We start from the raw sequence: 22,490 nt of genomic DNA, 5'->3' as shown, positions 1-22,490 counted from the left end.
CATGAAATTATCAGTGTTTATAGGTAATGTTTTTAGTTTTTGACACTTATCTCTAAAACGGTGTTCATGTAAATTCTGTATTCTCATGAAATTATCAGTGTTTATAGGTAATGTTTTTAGTTTTTGACACTTATCTCTCAAACGGTGTTCATATAAATACTGTATTCTCATGAAATTATCAGTGTTTATAGGTAATGTTTTTAATTTTTGACACTTATCTCTAAAACGGTGTTCATGGAAATACTGTATTCTCATGAAATTATCAGTGTTTATAGGTAATGTTTTTAATTTTTGACACTTATCTCTTAAACGGTGTTCATGTAAATACTGTATTCTCATGAAATTATCAGTGTTTATAGGTAATGTTTTTAATTTTTGACACTTATCTCTAAAACGGTGTTCATATAAATACTGTATTCTCATGAAATTATCAGTGTTTATAGGTAATGTTTTTAGTTTTTTACACTTATCTCTAAAACGGTGTTCATATAAATACTGTATTCTCATGAAATTATCAGTGTTTATAGGTAATGTTTTAAATTTTTGACACTTATCTCTAAAACGGTGTTCATGTAAATACTGTATTCTCATGAAATTATCAGTGTTTATAGGTAATGTTTTTAGTTTTTGACACTTATCTCTAAAACGGTGTTCATGTTAATACTGTATTCTCATGAAATTATCAGTGTTTATAGGTAATGTTTTTAGTTTTTGACACTTATCTCTAAAACGGTGTTCATATAAATACTGTATTCTCATGAAATTATCAGTGTTTATAGGTAATGTTTTAAATTTTTGACACTTATCTCTAAAACGGTGTTCATGTAAATACTGTATTCTCATGAAATTATCAGTGTTTATTGGTAATGTTTTTAGTTTTTGACACTTATCTCTAAAACGGTGTTCATGTTAATACTGTATTCTCATGAAATTATCAGTGTTTATAGGTAATGTTTTTAGTTTTTGACACTTATCTCTAAAACGGTGTTCATGTAAATACTGTATTCTCATGAAATTATCAGTGTTTATAGGTAATGTTTTTAGTTTTTGACACTTATCTCTAAAACGGTGTTCATGTAAATTCTGTATTCTCATGAAATTATCAGTGTTTATAGGTAATGTTTTTAATTTTTGACACTTATCTCTAAAACGGTGTTCATGTAAATACTGTATTCTCATGAAATTATCAGTGTTTATAGGTAATGTTTTTAGTTTTTGACACTTATCTCTAAAACGGTGTTCATGTAAATTCTGTATTCTCATGAAATTATCAGTGTTTATAGGTAATGTTTTTAATTTTTGACACTTATCTCTAAAACGGTGTTCATGTAAATTCTGTATTCTCATGAACTTATCAGTGTTTATAGGTAATGTTTTTAGTTTTTGATACCTATCTCTACAACGGTGTTCATGTAAATACTGTATTCTCATGAAATTATCAGTGTTTATAGGTAATGTTTTTAGTTTTTGACACTTATCTCTTAAACGGTGTTCATGTAAATACTGTATTTTCATGAAATTATCAGTGTTTATAGATAATGTTTTTAGTTTTTGACACTTATCTCTAAAACGGTGTTCATGTAAATACTGTATTCTCATGAAATTATCAGTGTTTATAGGTAATGTTTTTAATTTTTGACACTTATCTCTAAAACGGTGTTCATGTAAATACTGTATTCTCATGAAATTATCAGTGTTTATAGGTAATGTTTTAAATTTTTGACACTTATCTCTTAAACGGTGTTCATGTAAATACTGTATTCTCATGAAATTATCAGTGTTTATAGGTAATGTTTTTAATTTTTGACACTTATCTCTAAAACGGTGTTCATGTAAATACTGTATTCTCATGAAATTATCAGTGTTTATAGGTAATGTTTTTAATTTTTGACACTTATCTCTAAAACGGTGTTCATGTAAATACTGTATTCTCATGAAATTATCAGTGTTTATAGGTAATGTTTTAATTTTTGACACTTATCTCTTAAACGGTGTTCATGTAAATACTGTATTCTCATGAAATTATCAGTGTTTATAGGTAATGTTTTTAATTTTGGACACTTATCTCTAAAACGGTGTTCATGTAAATACTGTATTCTCATGAAATTATCAGTGTTTATAGGAAATGTTTTTAATGTTTGACACTTATCTCTAAAACGGTGTTCATGTAAATACTGTATTCTCATGAAATTATGAGTGTTTATAGGTAATGTTTTTAGTTTTTGACACTTATCTCTTAAACGGTGTTCATGTAAATACGTTATTCTCATGAAATTATCAGTGTTTATAGGTAATGTTTTTAGTTTTTGACACTTATCTCTAAAACGGTGTTCATGTAAATTCTGTATTCTCATGAAATTATCAGTGTTTATAGGTAATGTTTTTAATTTTTGACACTTATCTCTCAAACGGTGTTCATATAAATACTGTATTCTCATGAAATTATCAGTGTTTATAGGTAATGTTTTTAATTTTTGACACTTATCTCTAAAACGGTGTTCATGGAAATACTGTATTCTCATGAAATTATCAGTGTTTATAGGTAATGTTTTTAATTTTTGACACTTATCTCTTAAACGGTGTTCATGTAAATACTGTATTCTCATGAAATTATCAGTGTTTATAGGTAATGTTTTTAATTTTTCACACTTATCTCTAAAACGGTGTTCATATAAATACTGTATTCTCATGAAATTATCAGTGTTTATAGGTAATGTTTTTAGTTTTTTACACTTATCTCTAAAACGGTGTTCATATAAATACTGTATTCTCATGAAATTATCAGTGTTTATAGGTAATGTTTTAAATTTTTGACACTTATCTCTAAAACGGTGTTCATGTAAATACTGTATTCTCATGAAATTATCAGTGTTTATAGGTAATGTTTTTAGTTTTTGACACTTATCTCTAAAACGGTGTTCATGTTAATACTGTATTCTCATGAAATTATCAGTGTTTATAGGTAATGTTTTTAGTTTTTGACACTTATCTCTAAAACGGTGTTCATATAAATACTGTATTCTCATGAAATTATCAGTGTTTATAGGTAATGTTTTAAATTTTTGACACTTATCTCTAAAACGGTGTTCATGTAAATACTGTATTCTCATGAAATTATCAGTGTTTATTGGTAATGTTTTTAGTTTTTGACACTTATCTCTAAAACGGTGTTCATGTTAATACTGTATTCTCATGAAATTATCAGTGTTTATAGGTAATGTTTTTAGTTTTTGACACTTATCTCTAAAACGGTGTTCATGTAAATACTGTATTCTCATGAAATTATCAGTGTTTATAGGTAATGTTTTTAGTTTTTGACACTTATCTCTAAAACGGTGTTCATGTAAATACTGTATTCTCATGAAATTATCAGTGTTTATAGGTAATGTTTGAAATGTTTGACACTTATCTCTAAAACGGTGTTCATGTAAATACTGTCTTCTCATGAACTTATCAGTGTTTATAGGTAATGTTTTTAATTTTTGACACTTATCTCTAAAACGGTGTTCATATAAATACTGTATTCTCATGAAATTATCAGTGTTTATAGGTAATGTTTTTAATTTTTGACACTTATCTCTAAAACGGTGTTCATATAAATACTGTATTCTCATGAAATTATCAGTGTTTATAGGTAATGTTTTTAGTTTTTTACACTTATCTCTAAAACGGTGTTCATATAAATACTGTATTCTCATGAAATTATCAGTGTTTATAGGTAATGTTTTAAATTTTTGACACTTATCTCTAAAACGGTGTTCATGTAAATACTGTATTCTCATGAAATTATCAGTGTTTATAGGTAATGTTTTTAGTTTTTGACACTTATCTCTAAAACGGTGTTCATGTTAATACTGTATTCTCATGAAATTATCAGTGTTTATAGGTAATGTTTTTAGTTTTTGACACTTATCTCTAAAACGGTGTTCATATAAATACTGTATTCTCATGAAATTATCAGTGTTTATAGGTAATGTTTTAAATTTTTGACACTTATCTCTAAAACGGTGTTCATGTAAATACTGTATTCTCATGAAATTATCAGTGTTTATTGGTAATGTTTTTAGTTTTTGACACTTATCTCTAAAACGGTGTTCATGTTAATACTGTATTCTCATGAAATTATCAGTGTTTATAGGTAATGTTTTTAGTTTTTGACACTTATCTCTAAAACGGTGTTCATGTAAATACTGTATTCTCATGAAATTATCAGTGTTTATAGGTAATGTTTTTAGTTTTTGACACTTATCTCTAAAACGGTGTTCATGTAAATTCTGTATTCTCATGAAATTATCAGTGTTTATAGGTAATGTTTTTAATTTTTGACACTTATCTCTAAAACGGTGTTCATGTAAATACTGTATTCTCATGAAATTATCAGTGTTTATAGGTAATGTTTTTAGTTTTTGACACTTATCTCTAAAACGGTGTTCATGTAAATTCTGTATTCTCATGAAATTATCAGTGTTTATAGGTAATGTTTTTAATTTTTGACACTTATCTCTAAAACGGTGTTCATGTAAATTCTGTATTCTCATGAACTTATCAGTGTTTATAGGTAATGTTTTTAGTTTTTGATACCTATCTCTACAACGGTGTTCATGTAAATACTGTATTCTCATGAAATTATCAGTGTTTATAGGTAATGTTTTTAGTTTTTGACACTTATCTCTTAAACGGTGTTCATGTAAATACTGTATTTTCATGAAATTATCAGTGTTTATAGATAATGTTTTTAGTTTTTGACACTTATCTCTAAAACGGTGTTCATGTAAATACTGTATTCTCATGAAATTATCAGTGTTTATAGGTAATGTTTTTAATTTTTGACACTTATCTCTAAAACGGTGTTCATGTAAATACTGTATTCTCATGAAATTATCAGTGTTTATAGGTAATGTTTTAAATTTTTGACACTTATCTCTTAAACGGTGTTCATGTAAATACTGTATTCTCATGAAATTATCAGTGTTTATAGGTAATGTTTTTAATTTTTGACACTTATCTCTAAAACGGTGTTCATGTAAATACTGTATTCTCATGAAATTATCAGTGTTTATAGGTAATGTTTTTAATTTTTGACACTTATCTCTAAAACGGTGTTCATGTAAATACTGTATTCTCATGAAATTATCAGTGTTTATAGGTAATGTTTTAATTTTTGACACTTATCTCTTAAACGGTGTTCATGTAAATACGTTATTCTCATGAAATTATCAGTGTTTATAGGTAATGTTTTTAGTTTTTGACACTTATCTCTAAAACGGTGTTCATGTAAATTCTGTATTCTCATGAAATTATCAGTGTTTATAGGTAATGTTTTTAATTTTTGACACTTATCTCTCAAACGGTGTTCATATAAATACTGTATTCTCATGAAATTATCAGTGTTTATAGGTAATGTTTTTAATTTTTGACACTTATCTCTAAAACGGTGTTCATGGAAATACTGTATTCTCATGAAATTATCAGTGTTTATAGGTAATGTTTTTAATTTTTGACACTTATCTCTTAAACGGTGTTCATGTAAATACTGTATTCTCATGAAATTATCAGTGTTTATAGGTAATGTTTTTAATTTTTCACACTTATCTCTAAAACGGTGTTCATATAAATACTGTATTCTCATGAAATTATCAGTGTTTATAGGTAATGTTTTTAGTTTTTTACACTTATCTCTAAAACGGTGTTCATATAAATACTGTATTCTCATGAAATTATCAGTGTTTATAGGTAATGTTTTAAATTTTTGACACTTATCTCTAAAACGGTGTTCATGTAAATACTGTATTCTCATGAAATTATCAGTGTTTATAGGTAATGTTTTTAGTTTTTGACACTTATCTCTAAAACGGTGTTCATGTTAATACTGTATTCTCATGAAATTATCAGTGTTTATAGGTAATGTTTTTAGTTTTTGACACTTATCTCTAAAACGGTGTTCATATAAATACTGTATTCTCATGAAATTATCAGTGTTTATAGGTAATGTTTTTAATTTTTGACACTTATCTCTAAAACGGTGTTCATGTAAATACTGTATTCTCATGAAATTATCAGTGTTTATTGGTAATGTTTTTAGTTTTTGACACTTATCTCTAAAACGGTGTTCATGTTAATACTGTATTCTCATGAAATTATCAGTGTTTATAGGTAATGTTTTTAGTTTTTGACACTTATCTCTAAAACGGTGTTCATGTAAATACTGTATTCTCATGAAATTATCAGTGTTTATAGGTAATGTTTTTAGTTTTTGACACTTATCTCTAAAACGGTGTTCATGTAAATACTGTATTCTCATGAAATTATCAGTGTTTATAGGTAATGTTTGAAATGTTTGACACTTATCTCTAAAACGGTGTTCATGTAAATACTGTCTTCTCATGAACTTATCAGTGTTTATAGGTAATGTTTTTAATTTTTGACACTTATCTCTAAAACGGTGTTCATATAAATACTGTATTCTCATGAAATTATCAGTGTTTATAGGTAATGTTTTTAATTTTTGACACTTATCTCTTAAACGGTGTTCATATAAATACTGTATTCTCATGAAATTATCAGTGTTTATAGGTAATGTTTTTAATTTTTGACACTTATCTCTAAAACGGTGTTCATATAAATACTGTATTCTCATGAAATTATCAGTGTTTATAGGTAATGTTTTTAGTTTTTGACACTTATCTCTAAAACGGTGTTCATATAAATACTGTATTCTCATGAGATTATCAGTGTTTATAGGTAATGTTTGAAATTTTTGACACTTATCTCTAAAACGGTGTTCATGTAAATACTGTATTCTCATGAACTTATCAGTGTTTATAGGTAATGTTTTTAATTTTTGACACTTATCTCTTAAACGGTGTTCATGTAAATACTGTATTCTCATGAAATTATCAGTGTTTATAGGTAATGTTTTTAGTTTTTGACACTTATCTCTAAAACGGTGTTCATGTAAATACTGTATTCTCATGAAATTATCAGTGTTTATAGGTAATGTTTTTAATTTTTGGCCATTTCTCTAAAACGGTGTTCATGTAAATACTGTATTCTCATGAAATTATCAGTGTTTATAGGTAATGTTTTTAATTTTTGACACTTATCTCTAAAACGGTGATCATGTAAATACTGTATTCTCATGAAATTATCAGTGTTTATAGGTAATGTTTTAAATTTTTGACACTTATCTCTTAAACGGTGTTCATATAAATACTGTATTCTCATGAAATTATCAGTGTTTATAGGTAATGTTTTTAATTTTTGACACTTATATCTAAAACGGTGTTCATATAAATACTGTATTCTCATGAAATTATCAGTGTTTATAGGTAATGTTTTTAGTTTTTGACACTTATCTCTAAAACGGTGTTCATATAAATACTGTATTCTCATGAGATTATCAGTGTTTATAGGTAATGTTTTAAATTTTTGACACTTATCTCTAAAACGGTGTTCATGTAAATACTGTATTCTCATGAACTTATCAGTGTTTATAGGTAATGTTTTTAATTTTTGACACTTATCTCTTAAACGGTGTTCATGTAAATACTGTATTCTCATGAAATTATCAGTGTTTATAGGTAATGTTTTTAGTTTTTGACACTTATCTCTAAAACGGTGTTCATGTAAATACTGTATTCTCATGAAATTATCAGTGTTTATAGGTAATGTTTTTAATTTTTGGCCATTTCTCTAAAACGGTGTTCATGTAAATACTGTATTCTCATGAAATTATCAGTGTTTATAGGTAATGTTTTTAATGTTTGACACTTATCTCTAAAACGGTGTTCATGTAAATACTGTATTCTCATGAAATTATCAGTGTTTATAGGTAATGTTTTTATTTTTGGACACTTATCTCTAAAACGGTGTTCATGTAAATACTGAATTCTCATGAAATTATCAGTGTTTATAGGTAATTTTTTTAGTGTTTGACACTTATCTCTAAAACGGTGTTCATGTAAATACTGTATTCTCATGAAATTATCAGTGTTTATAGGTAATGTTTTTAGTTTTTGACACTTATCTCTTAAACGGTGTTCATGTAAATACTGTATTCTCATGAAATTATCAGTGTTTATAGGTAATGTTTTTAATATTTGACACTTATCTCTAAAACGGTGTTCATGTAAATACTGAATTCTCATGAAATTATCAGTGTTTATAGGTAATGTTTTTAGTTTTTGACACTTATCTCTAAAACGGTGTTCATGTAAATACTGTATTCTCATGAAATTATCAGTGTTTATAGGTAATGTTTTTAATTTTTGACATTATCTCTAAAACGGTGTTCATGTAAATACTGAATTCTCATTAAATTATCAGTGTTTATAGGTAATGTTTTTAGTTTTTGACACTTATCTCTAAAACGGTGTTCATGTAAATACTGTATTCTCATGAAATTATCAGTGTTTATAGGTAATGTTTTTAATTTTTGACACTTATCTCTAAAACGGTGTTCATGTAAATACTGAATTCTCATAAACTTATCAGTGTTTATAGGTAATGTTTTTATTTTTTGACACTTATCTCTAAAACGGTGTTCATGTAAATACTGTATTCTCATGAAATTATCAGTGTCGATAGGTAATGTTTTTAGTTTTTGACACTTATCTCTAAAACGGTGTTCATGTAAATACTGTCATCTCATGAAATTATCAGTGTTTATAGGTAATGTTTTAAATTTTTGACACTTATCTCTAAAACGGTGTTCATGTAAATACTGTATTCTCATGAAATTATCAGTGTTTATAGGTAATGTTTTTAATTTTTGACACTTATCTCTAAAACGGTGTTCATATAAATACTGTATTCTCATGAAATTATCAGTGTTTATAGGTAATGTTTTTAGTTGTTGACACTTATCTCTAAAACGGTGTTCATGTAAATACTGTATTCTCATGAAATTGTCAGTGTTTATAGGTAATGTTTTTAGTTTTTGACACTTATCTCTAAAACGGTGTTCATGTTAATACTGTATTCTCATGAAATTATCAGTGTTTATAGGTAATGTTTTTAGTTTTTGACACTTATCTCTAAAACGGTGTTCATATAAATACTGTATTCTCATGAAATTATCAGTGTTTATAGGTAATGTTTTAAATTTTTGACACTTATCTCTAAAACGGTGTTCATGTAAATACTGTATTCTCATGAACTTATCAGTGTTTATAGGTAATGTTTTTAATTTTTGACACTTATCTCTAAAATGGTGTTCATGTAAATACTGTATTCTCATGAAATTATCAGTGTTTATAGGTAATGTTTTTAGTTTTTGACACTTATCTCTAAAACGGTGTTCATGTAAATACTGTATTCTCATGAAATTATCAGTGTTTATAGGTAATGTTTTTAGTTTTTGACACTTATCTCTTAAACGGTGTTCATGTAAATACTGTATTCTCATGAAATTATCAGTGTTTATAGGTAATGTTTTTAATTTGTGACACTTATCTCTAAAACGGTGTTCATGTAACTACTGAATTCTCATGAAATTATCAGTGTTTATAGGTAATGTTTTTAGTTTTTGACACTTATCTCTAAAACGGTGTTCATGTAAATACTGTATTCTCATGAAATTATCAGTGTTTATAGGTAATGTTTTTAATTTTTGACACTTATCTCTAAAACGGTGTTCATGTAAATACTGAATTCTCATTAAATTATCAGTGTTTATAGGTAATGTTTTTAGTTTTTGACACTTATCTCTAAAACGGTGTTCATGTAAATACTGTATTCTCATGAAATTATCAGTGTTTATAGGTAATGTTTTTAATTTTTGACACTTGTCTCTAAAACGGTGTTCATGTAAATACTGTATTCTCATGAAATTATCAGTGTTTATAGGTAATGTTTTTAATTTTTGACACTTATCTCTAAAACGGTGTTCATGTAAATACTGTATTCTCATGAAATTATCAGTGTTTATAGGTAATGTTTTTAATTTTTGACACTTATCTCTAAAACGGTGTTCATGTAAATACTGAATTCTCATGAAATTATCAGTGTTTATAGGTAATGTTTTTATTTTTTGACACTTATCTCTAAAACGGTGTTCATGTAAATACTGTATTCTCATGAAATTATCAGTGTTGATAGGTAATGTTTTTAGTTTTTGACACTTATCTCTAAAACGGTGTTCATGTAAATACTGTCATCTCATGAAATTATCAGTGTTTATAGGTAATGTTATAAATTTTTGACACTTATCTCTAAAACGGTGTTCATGTAAATACTGTCTTCTCATGAAATTATCAGTGTTTATAGGTAATGTTTTTAATTTTTGACACTTATCTCTAAAACGGTGTTCATATAAATACTGTATTCTCATGAAATTATCAGTGTTTATAGGTAACGTTTTTAATTTTTGACACTTATCTCTTAAACGGTGTTCATATAAATACTGTATTCTCATGAAATTATCAGTGTTTATAGGTAATGTTTTTAATTTTTGACACTTATCTCTAAAACGGTGTTCATATAAATACTGTATTCTCATGAAATTATCAGTGTTTATAGGTAATGTTTTTAGTTTTTGACACTTATCTCTAAAACGGTGTTCATATAAATACTGTATTCTCATGAGATTATCAGTGTTTATAGGTAATGTTTTAAATTTTTGACACTTATCTCTAAAACGGTGTTCATGTAAATACTGTATTCTCATGAACTTATCAGTGTATATAGGTAATGTTTTTAATTTTTGACACTTATCTTTTAAACGGTGTTCATGTAAATACTGTATTCTCATGAAATTATCAGTGTTTATAGGAAATGTTTTTAGTTTTTGACACTTATCTCTAAAACGGTGTTCATGTAAATACTGTATTCTCATGAACTTATCAGTGTTTATAGGTAATGTTTTTAATTTTTGACACTTATCTCTAAAACGGTGTTCATGTAAATATTGTATTCTCATGAAATTTTCAGTGTTTATAGGTAATGTTTTTATTTTTGGACACTTATCTCTAAAACGGTGTTCATGTAAATACTGAATTCTCATGAAATTATCAGTGTTTATAGGTAATTTTTTTAGTGTTTGACACTTATCTCTAAAACGGTGTTCATGTAAATACTGTATTCTCATGAAATTATCAGTGTTTATAGGTAATGTTTTTAATTTTTGACACTATCTCTAAAATGGTGTTCATTTAAATACTGTATTCTCATGAAATTATCAGTGTTTATAGGTAATGTTTTTTGTTTTTGACACTTATCTCTAAAACGGTGTTCATGTAAATTCTTTATTCTCATGAAATTATCAGTGTTTATAGGTAATGTTTTAAATGTTTGACACTTATCTCTAAAACGGTGTTCATGTAAATACTGTATTCTCATGAAATTATCAGTGTTTATAGGTAATATTCTTAATTTTTGACACTTATCTCTAAAACGGTGTTCATATAAATACTGTATTCTCATGAACTTATCAGTGTTTATAGGTAATGTTTTTAATTTTTGACACTTATCTCTAAAACGGTGTTCATATAAATACTGTATTCTCATGAAATTATCAGTGTTTATAGGTAATGTTTTTAATTTTTGACACTTATCTCTAAAACGGTGTTCATATAAATACTGTATTCTCATGAAATTATCAGTGTTTATAGGTAATGTTTTAAATTTTTGACACTTATCTCTTAAACGGTGTTCATGTAAATACTGTATTCTCATGAACTTATCAGTGTTTATAGGTAATGTTTTTAATTTTTGACACTTATCTCTAAAATGGTGTTCATGTAAATACTGTATTCTCATGAAATTATCAGTGTTTATAGGTAATGTTTTTAATTTTTGGCCATTTCTCTAAAACGGTGTTCATGTAAATACTGTATTCTCATGAAATTATCAGTGTTTATAGGTAATGTTTTTAATTTTTGACACTTATCTCTAAAACGGTGTTCATGTAAATACTGTATTCTCATGAACTTATCAGTGTTTATAGGTAATGTTTTTAGTTTTTGACACTTATCTCTAAAACGGTGTTCATGTAAATACTGAATTCTCATGAAATTATCAGTGTTTATAGGTAATGTTTTTAGTTTTTGACACTTATCTCCAAAACGGTGTTCATGTAAATACTGTATTCTCATGAAATTATCAGTGTTTATAGGTAAGGTTTTGGTGTTTGAACTTATCTCTTAAACGGTGTTCATGTAAATACTGTATTCTCATGAAATTATCAGTGTTTATAGGTAATGTTTTTAATTTTTGACACTTATCTCTAAAACGGTGTTCAGGTAAATACTGTATTCTCATGAAATTATCAGTGTTTATAGGTAATGTTTTTAGTTTTTGACACTTATCTCTATAACGGTGGTCATGTAAATACTGTATTCTCATGAAATTATCAGTGTTTATAGGTAATGTTTTTAGTTTTTGACACTTATCTCTAAAACGGTGTTCATGTAAATACTGTATTCTCATGAAATTATCAGTGTTTATAGGTAATGTTTTTAGTTTTTGACACTTATCTTTAAAACGGTGTTCATGTAAATTCTGTATTCTCATGAAATTATCAGTGTTTATAGGTAATGTTTTTAGTTTTTGACACTTATCTCTAAAACGGTGTTCATGTAAATACTGTATTCTCATGAACTTATCAGTGTTTATAGGTAATGTTTTTAATTTTTGACACTTATCTCTAAAGTGGTGTTCATGTAAATACTGTATTCTCATGAAATTATCAGTGTTTATAGGTAATGTTTTTAGTTTTTGACACTTATCTCTAAAACGGGGTTCATGTAAATACTGTATTCTCATGAAATTATCAGTGTTTATAGGTAATGTTTTTAATTTTTGACACTTATCTCTAAAACGGTGTTCATGTAAATACTGTATTCTCATGAAATTATCAGTGTTTATAGGTAATGTTTTTAGTTTTTGACACTTATTTCTAAAACGGTGTTCATGTAAATACTGTATTCTCATGAAATTATCAGTGTTTATAGGTAATGTTTTTAATTTTTGACACTTATCTCTAAAACGGTGTTCATGTAAATACTGTATTCTCATGAAATTATCCGTGTTTATAGGTAATGTTTTTAATTTTTGACACTTATCTCTAAAACGGTGTTCATGTAAATACTGTAATCTCATGAAATTATCAGTGTTTATAGGTAATGTTTTTAGTTTTTGACACTTATCTCTAAAACGGTGTTCATGTAAATACTGTATTCTCATGAAATTATCAGTGTTTATAGGTAATGTTTTTAGTTTTTGACACTTATCTCTAAAACGGTGTTCATGTAAATACTGTATTCTCATGAAATTATCAGTGTTTATAGGTAATGTTTTTAATTTTTGACACTTATCTCTAAAACGGTGTTCATGTAAATACTGTATTCTCATGAAATTATCAGTGTTTATAGGTAATGTTTTTAGTTTTTGACACTTATCTCTAAAACGGTGTTCATGTAAATACTGTATTCTCATGAAATTATCAGTGTTTATAGGTAATGTTTTTAATTTTTGACACTTATTTCTAAAACGGTGTTCATGTAAATACTGTATTCTCATGAAATTATCAGTGTTTATAGGTAATGTTTTTAATTTTTGACACTTATCTCTAAAACGGTGTTCATGTAAATACTGTATTCTCATGAAATTATCAGTGTTTATAGGTAATGTTTTTAATTTTTGACACTTATTTCTAAAACGGTGTTCATGTAAATACTGTATTCTCATGAAATTATCAGTGTTTATAGGTAATGTTTTTAATTTTTGACACTTATCTCTAAAACGGTGTTCATGTAAATACTGTATTCTCATGAAATTATCAGTGTTTATAGGTAATGTTTTTAGTTTTTGACACTTATCTCTAAAACGGTGGACATGTAAATACTGAATTCTCATGAAATTATCAGTGTTTATAGGTAATGTTTTTAGTTTTTGACACTTATTTCTAAAACGGTGTTCATGTAAATACTGTATTCTCATGAAATTATCAGTGTTTATAGGTAATGTTTTTAATTTTTGACACTTATCTCTAAAACGGTGTTCATGTAAATACTGTATTCTCATGAAATTATCAGTGTTTATAGGTAATGTTTTTAATTTTTGACACTTATCTCTAAAACGGTGTTCATGTAAATACTGTAATCTCATGAAATTATCAGTGTTTATAGGTAATGTTTTTAGTTTTTGACACTTATCTCTAAAACGGTGTTCATGTTAATACTGTATTCTCATGAAATTATCAGTGTTTATAGGTAATGTTTTTAGTTTTTGACACTTATTTCTAAAACGGTGTTCATGTAAATACTGTATTCTCATGAAATTATCAGTGTTTATAGGTAATGTTTTTAATTTTTGACACTTATCTCTAAAACGGTGTTCATGTAAATACTGTATTCTCATGAAATTATCAGTGTTTATAGGTAATGTTTTTAATTTTTGACACTTATCTCTAAAACGCTGTTCATGTAAATACTGTATTCTCATGAAATTATCAGTGTTTATAGGTAATGTTTTTAATTTTTGACACTTATCTCTAAAACGGTGTTCATGTAAATACTGTAATCTCATGAAATTATCAGTGTTTATAGGTAATGTTTTTAGTTTTTGGGACTTATCTCTAAAACGGTGTTCATGTAAATACTGTATTCTCATGAAATTATCAGTGTTTATAGGTAATGTTTTTAGTTTTTGACACTTATTTCTAAAACGGTGTTCATGTAAATACTGTATTCTCATGAAATTATCAGTGTTTATAGGTAATGTTTTAAATTTTTGACACTTATCTCTAAAACGGTGTTCATGTAAATACTGTATTCTCATGAAATTATCAGTGTTTATAGGTAATGTTGTTAGTTTTTGACACTTATCTCTAAAACGGTGTTCATGTAAATACTGTATTCTCATGAAATTATCAGTGTTTATAGGTAATGTTTTTAGTTTTTGACACTAATCTCTTAAACGGTGTTCATGTAAATACTGTATTCTCATGAAATTATCAGTGTTTATAGGTAATGTTTTTAATTTTTGACACTTATCTCTAAAACGGTGTTCATGTAAATACTGAATTCTCATGAAATTATCAGTGTTTATAGGTAATGTTTTTAGTTTTTGACACTTATCTCTAAAACGGTGTTCATGTAAATACTGTATTCTCATGAAATTATCAGTGTTTATAGGTAATGTTTTTAGTTTTTGACACCTGTCTCTAAAACGGTGTTCATGTAACTACTGAATTCTCATGAAATTATCAGTGTTTATAGGTAATGTTTTTAGTTTTTGACACTTATCTCTAAAACGGTGTTCATGTAAATACTGTATTCTCATGAAATTATCAGTGTTTATAGGTAATGTTTTTAATTTTTGACACTTATCTCTAAAACGGTGTTCATGTAAATACTGAATTCTCATTAAATTATCAGTGTTTATAGGTAATGTTTTTAGTTTTTGACACTTATCTCTAAAACGGTGTTCATGTAAATACTGTATTCTCATGAAATTATCAGTGTTTATAGGTAATGTTTTTAGTTTTTGACACTTATCTCTAAAACGGTGTTCATGTAAATACTGTATTCTCATGAAATTATCAGTGTTTATAGGTAATGTTTTTAATTTTTGACACTTATCTCTAAAACGGTGTTCATGTAAATACCGAATTCTCATGAACTTATCAGTGTTTATAGGTAATGTTTTTATTTTTTGACACTTATCTCTAAAATGGTGTTCATGTAAATACTGTATTCTCATGAAATTATCAGTGTTGATAGGTAATGTTTTTAGTTTTTGACACTTATCTCTTAAACGGTGTTCATGTAAATACTGTCATCTCATGAAATTATCAGTGTTTATAGGTAATGTGTTAAATTTTTGACACTTATCTCTAAAACGGTGTTCATGTAAATACTGTATTCTCATGAAATTATCAGTGTTTATAGGTAATGTTTTTAATTTTTGACACTTATCTCTAAAACGGTGTTCATATAAATACTGTATTCTCATGAAATTATCAGTGTTTATAGGTAATGTTTTTAGTTTTTGACACTTATCTCTAAAACGGTGTTCATGTAAATACTGTATTCTCATGAAATTATCAGTGTTTATAGGTAATGTTTTTAGTTTTTGACACTTATCTCTAAAACGGTGTTCATATAAATACTGTATTCTCATGAAATTATCAGTGTTTATAGGTAATGTTTTTAGTTTTTGACACTTATCTCTAAAACGGTGTTCATGTAAATACTGTATTCTCATGAAATTATCAGTGTTTATAGGTAATGTTTTTAGTTTTTGACACTTATCTCTAAAACGGTGTTCATATAAATACTGTATTCTCATGAAATTATCAGTGTTTATAGGTAATGTTTTTAGTTTTTGACACTTATCTCTAAAACGGTGTTCATATAAATACTGTATTCTCATGAAATTATCAGTGTTTATAGGTAATGTTTTTAGTTTTTGACACTCATCTCTAAAACGGTGTTCATGTAAATACTGTATTCTCATGAAATTATCAGTGTTTATAGGTAATGTTTTTAGTTTTTGACATTTATCTCTAAAACGGTGTTCATGTTAATACTGTATTCTCATGAAATTATCAGTGTTTATAGGTAATGTTTTTAGTTTTTGACACTTATCTCTAAAACGGTGTTCATGTTAATACTGTATTCTCATGAAATTATCAGTGTTTATAGGTAATGTTTTTAATTTTTGACACTTATCTCTAAAACGGTGTTCATATAAATACTGTATTCTCATGAAATTATCAGTGTTTATAGGTAATGTTTTAAATTTTTGACACTTATCTCTAAAACGGTGTTCATGTAAATACTGTATTCTCATGAAATTATCAGTGTTTATAGGTAATGTTTTTAGTTTTTGACACTTATCTCTAAAACGGTGTTCATGTTAATACTGTATTCTCATGAAATTATGAGTGTTTATAGGTAATGTTTTTAGTTTTTGACACTTATCTCTAAAACGGTGTTCATGTAAATACTGTATTCTCATGAACTTATCAGTGTTTATAGGTAATGTTTTTAATTTTTGACACTTATCTCTAAAACGGTGTTCATATAAATACTGTATTCTCATGAAATTATCAGTGTTTATAGGTAATGTTTTAAATTTTTGACACTTATCTCTAAAACGGTGTTCATGTAAATACTGTATTCTCATGAACTTATCAGTGTTTATAGGTAATGTTTTTAATTTTTGACACTTATCTCTAAAATGGTGTTCATGTAAATACTGTATTCTCATGAAATTATCAGTGTTTATAGGTAATGTTTTTAGTTTTTGACACTTATCTCTAAAACGGTGTTCATGTAAATACTGTATTCTCATGAAATTATCAGTGTTTATAGGTAATGTTTTTAATTTTTGACACTTATCTCTAAAACGGTGTTCATGTAAATACTGTCATCTCATGAAATTATCAGTGTTTATAGGTAATGTTTTAAATTTTTGACACTTATCTCTAAAACGGTGTTCATGTAAATACTGTATTCTCATGAACTTATCAGTGTTTATAGGTAATGTTTTTAATTTTTACACTTATCTCTAAAATGGTGTTCATGTAAATACTGTATTCTCATGAAATTATCAGTGTTTATAGGTAATGTTTTTAGTTTTTGACACTTATCTCTAAAACGGTGTTCATGTAAATACTGTATTCTCATGAAATTATCAGTGTTTATAGGTAATGTTTTTAGTTTTTGACACTTATCTCTTAAACAGTGTTCATGTAAATACTGTATTCTCATGAAATTATCAGTGTTGATAGGTAATGTTTTTAGTTTTTGACACTTATCTCTAAAACGGTGTTCATGTAAATACTGTCATCTCATGAAATTATCAGTGTTTATAGGTAATGTTTTAAATTTTTGACACTTATCTCTAAAACGGTGTTCATGTAAATACTGTATTCTCATGAAATTATCAGTGTTTATAGGTAATGTTTTTAATTTTTGACACTTATCTCTAAAACGGTGTTCATATAAATACTGTATTCTCATGAAATTATCAGTGTTTATAGGTAATGTTTTTAGTTTTTGACACTTATCTCTAAAACGGTGTTCATGTAAATACTGTATTCTCATGAAATTATCAGTGTTTATAGGTAATGTTTTTAGTTTTTGACACTTATCTCTAAAACGGTGTTCATATAAATACTGTATTCTCATGAAATTATCAGTGTTTATAGGTAATGTTTTTAGTTTTTGACACTTATCTCTAAAACGGTGTTCATGTAAATACTGTATTCTCATGAAATTATCAGTGTTTATAGGTAATGTTTTTAGTTTTTGACACTTATCTCTAAAACGGTGTTCATATAAATACTGTATTCTCATGAAATTATCAGTGTTTATAGGTAATGTTTTTAGTTTTTGACACTTATCTCTAAAACGGTGTTCATATAAATACTGTATTCTCATGAAATTATCAGTGTTTATAGGTAATGTTTTTAGTTTTTGACACTCATCTCTAAAACGGTGTTCATGTAAATACTGTATTCTCATGAAATTATCAGTGTTTATAGGTAATGTTTTTAGTTTTTGACATTTATCTCTAAAACGGTGTTCATGTTAATACTGTATTCTCATGAAATTATCAGTGTTTATAGGTAATGTTTTTAGTTTTTGACACTTATCTCTAAAACGGTGTTCATGTTAATACTGTATTCTCATGAAATTATCAGTGTTTATAGGTAATGTTTTTAATTTTTGACACTTATCTCTAAAACGGTGTTCATATAAATACTGTATTCTCATGAAATTATCAGTGTTTATAGGTAATGTTTTAAATTTTTGACACTTATCTCTAAAACGGTGTTCATGTAAATACTGTATTCTCATGAAATTATCAGTGTTTATAGGTAATGTTTTTAGTTTTTGACACTTATCTCTAAAACGGTGTTCATGTTAATACTGTATTCTCATGAAATTATGAGTGTTTATAGGTAATGTTTTTAGTTTTTGACACTTATCTCTAAAACGGTGTTCATGTAAATACTGTATTCTCATGAACTTATCAGTGTTTATAGGTAATGTTTTTAATTTTTGACACTTATCTCTAAAACGGTGTTCATATAAATACTGTATTCTCATGAAATTATCAGTGTTTATAGGTAATGTTTTAAATTTTTGACACTTATCTCTAAAACGGTGTTCATGTAAATACTGTATTCTCATGAACTTATCAGTGTTTATAGGTAATGTTTTTAATTTTTGACACTTATCTCTAAAATGGTGTTCATGTAAATACTGTATTCTCATGAAATTATCAGTGTTTATAGGTAATGTTTTTAGTTTTTGACACTTATCTCTAAAACGGTGTTCATGTAAATACTGTATTCTCATGAAATTATCAGTGTTTATAGGTAATGTTTTTAATTTTTGACACTTATCTCTAAAACGGTGTTCATGTAAATACTGTATTCTCATGAAATTATCAGTGTTTATAGGTAATGTTTTAAATTTTTGACACTTATCTCTAAAACGGTGTTCATGTAAATACTGTATTCTCATGAACTTATCAGTGTTTATAGGTAATGTTTTTAATTTTTACACTTATCTCTAAAATGGTGTTCATGTAAATACTGTATTCTCATGAAATTATCAGTGTTTATAGGTAATGTTTTTAGTTTTTGACACTTATCTCTAAAACGGTGTTCATGTAAATACTGTATTCTCATGAAATTATCAGTGTTTATAGGTAATGTTTTTAGTTTTTGACACTAATCTCTTAAACGGTGTTCATGTAAATACTGTATTCTCATGAAATTATCAGTGTTTATAGGTAATGTTTTTAATTTTTGACACTTATCTCTAAAACGGTGTTCATGTAAATACTGAATTCTCATGAAATTATCAGTGTTTATAGGTAATGTTTTTAGTTTTTGACACTTATCTCTAAAACGGTGTTCATGTAAATACTGTATTCTCATGAAATTATCAGTGTTTATAGGTAATGTTTTTAGTTTTTGACACCTGTCTCTAAAACGGTGTTCATGTAACTACTGAATTCTCATGAAATTATCAGTGTTTATAGGTAATGTTTTTAGTTTTTGACACTTATCTCTAAAACGGTGTTCATGTAAATACTGTATTCTCATGAAATTATCAGTGTTTATAGGTAATGTTTTTAATTTTTGACACTTATCTCTAAAACGGTGTTCATGTAAATACTGAATTCTCATTAAATTATCAGTGTTTATAGGTAATGTTTTTAGTTTTTGACACTTATCTCTAAAACGGTGTTCATGTAAATACTGTATTCTCATGAAATTATCAGTGTTTATAGGTAATGTTTTTAGTTTTTGACACTTATCTCTAAAACGGTGTTCATGTAAATACTGTATTCTCATGAAATTATCAGTGTTTATAGGTAATGTTTTTAATTTTTGACACTTATCTCTAAAACGGTGTTCATGTAAATACCGAATTCTCATGAACTTATCAGTGTTTATAGGTAATGTTTTTATTTTTTGACACTTATCTCTAAAATGGTGTTCATGTAAATACTGTATTCTCATGAAATTATCAGTGTTGATAGGTAATGTTTTTAGTTTTTGACACTTATCTCTTAAACGGTGTTCATGTAAATACTGTCATCTCATGAAATTATCAGTGTTTATAGGTAATGTGTTAAATTTTTGACACTTATCTCTAAAACGGTGTTCATGTAAATACTGTATTCTCATGAAATTATCAGTGTTTATAGGTAATGTTTTTAATTTTTGACACTTATCTCTAAAACGGTGTTCATATAAATACTGTATTCTCATGAAATTATCAGTGTTTATAGGTAATGTTTTTAGTTTTTGACACTTATCTCTAAAACGGTGTTCATGTAAATACTGTATTCTCATGAAATTATCAGTGTTTATAGGTAATGTTTTTAGTTTTTGACACTTATCTCTAAAACGGTGTTCATATAAATACTGTATTCTCATGAAATTATCAGTGTTTATAGGTAATGTTTTTAGTTTTTGACACTTATCTCTAAAACGGTGTTCATGTAAATACTGTATTCTCATGAAATTATCAGTGTTTATAGGTAATGTTTTTAGTTTTTGACACTTATCTCTAAAACGGTGTTCATGTTAATACTGTATTCTCATGAAATTATGAGTGTTTATAGGTAATGTTTTTAGTTTTTGACACTTATCTCTAAAACGGTGTTCATGTAAATACTGTATTCTCATGAACTTATCAGTGTTTATAGGTAATGTTTTTTTATTTTTGACACTTATCTCTAAAACGGTGTTCATATAAATACTGTATTCTCATGAAATTATCAGTGTTTATAGGTAATGTTTTAAATTTTTGACACTTATCTCTAAAACGGTGTTCATGTAAATACTGTATTCTCATGAACTTATCAGTGTTTATAGGTAATGTTTTTAATTTTTGACACTTATCTCTAAAATGGTGTTCATGTAAATACTGTATTCTCATGAAATTATCAGTGTTTATAGGTAATGTTTTTAGTTTTTGACACTTATCTCTAAAACGGTGTTCATGTAAATACTGTATTCTCATGAAATTATCAGTGTTTATAGGTAATGTTTTTAATTTTTGACACTTATCTCTAAAACGGTGTTCATGTAAATACTGTCATCTCATGAAATTATCAGTGTTTATAGGTAATGTTTTAAATTTTTGACACTTATCTCTAAAACGGTGTTCATGTAAATACTGTATTCTCATGAACTTATCAGTGTTTATAGGTAATGTTTTTAATTTTTACACTTATCTCTAAAATGGTGTTCATGTAAATACTGTATTCTCATGAAATTATCAGTGTTTATAGGTAATGTTTTTAGTTTTTGACACTTATCTCTAAAACGGTGTTCATGTAAATACTGTATTCTCATGAAATTATCAGTGTTTATAGGTAATGTTTTTAGTTTTTGACACTTATCTCTTAAACAGTGTTCATGTAAATACTGTATTCTCATGAAATTATCAGTGTTGATAGGTAATGTTTTTAGTTTTTGACACTTATCTCTAAAACGGTGTTCATGTAAATACTGTCATCTCATGAAATTATCAGTGTTTATAGGTAATGTTTTAAATTTTTGACACTTATCTCTAAAACGGTGTTCATGTAAATACTGTATTCTCATGAAATTATCAGTGTTTATAGGTAATGTTTTTAATTTTTGACACTTATCTCTAAAACGGTGTTCATATAAATACTGTATTCTCATGAAATTATCAGTGTTTATAGGTAATGTTTTTAGTTTTTGACACTTATCTCTAAAACGGTGTTCATGTAAATACTGTATTCTCATGAAATTATCAGTGTTTATAGGTAATGTTTTTAGTTTTTGACACTTATCTCTAAAACGGTGTTCATATAAATACTGTATTCTCATGAAATTATCAGTGTTTATAGGTAATGTTTTTAGTTTTTGACACTTATCTCTAAAACGGTGTTCATGTAAATACTGTATTCTCATGAAATTATCAGTGTTTATAGGTAATGTTTTTAGTTTTTGACACTTATCTCTAAAACGGTGTTCATATAAA

The 22,490-nt window shown here is 26.8% G+C and overlaps 1 protein-coding gene across 5 annotated transcripts in view; it reads left to right on the top strand.

Moving 5' to 3' along the window:
- LOC145268204 (dynein axonemal assembly factor 6-like) overlaps window positions 1–22,490 on the top strand; it is a 461,727-nt gene that overhangs the window by 398,426 nt on the left and 40,811 nt on the right. The window lies entirely within an intron of this gene.

The sequence above is a fragment of the Euprymna scolopes genome, chromosome 43 (assembly GCF_053919585.1).
Source record: "Euprymna scolopes isolate OS-2025 chromosome 43, ASM5391958v1, whole genome shotgun sequence".
In the NCBI taxonomy this organism is placed as follows: domain Eukaryota; kingdom Metazoa; phylum Mollusca; class Cephalopoda; order Sepiida; family Sepiolidae; genus Euprymna; species Euprymna scolopes.
This window is presented reverse-complemented; position numbering and strand designations above follow the sequence as displayed.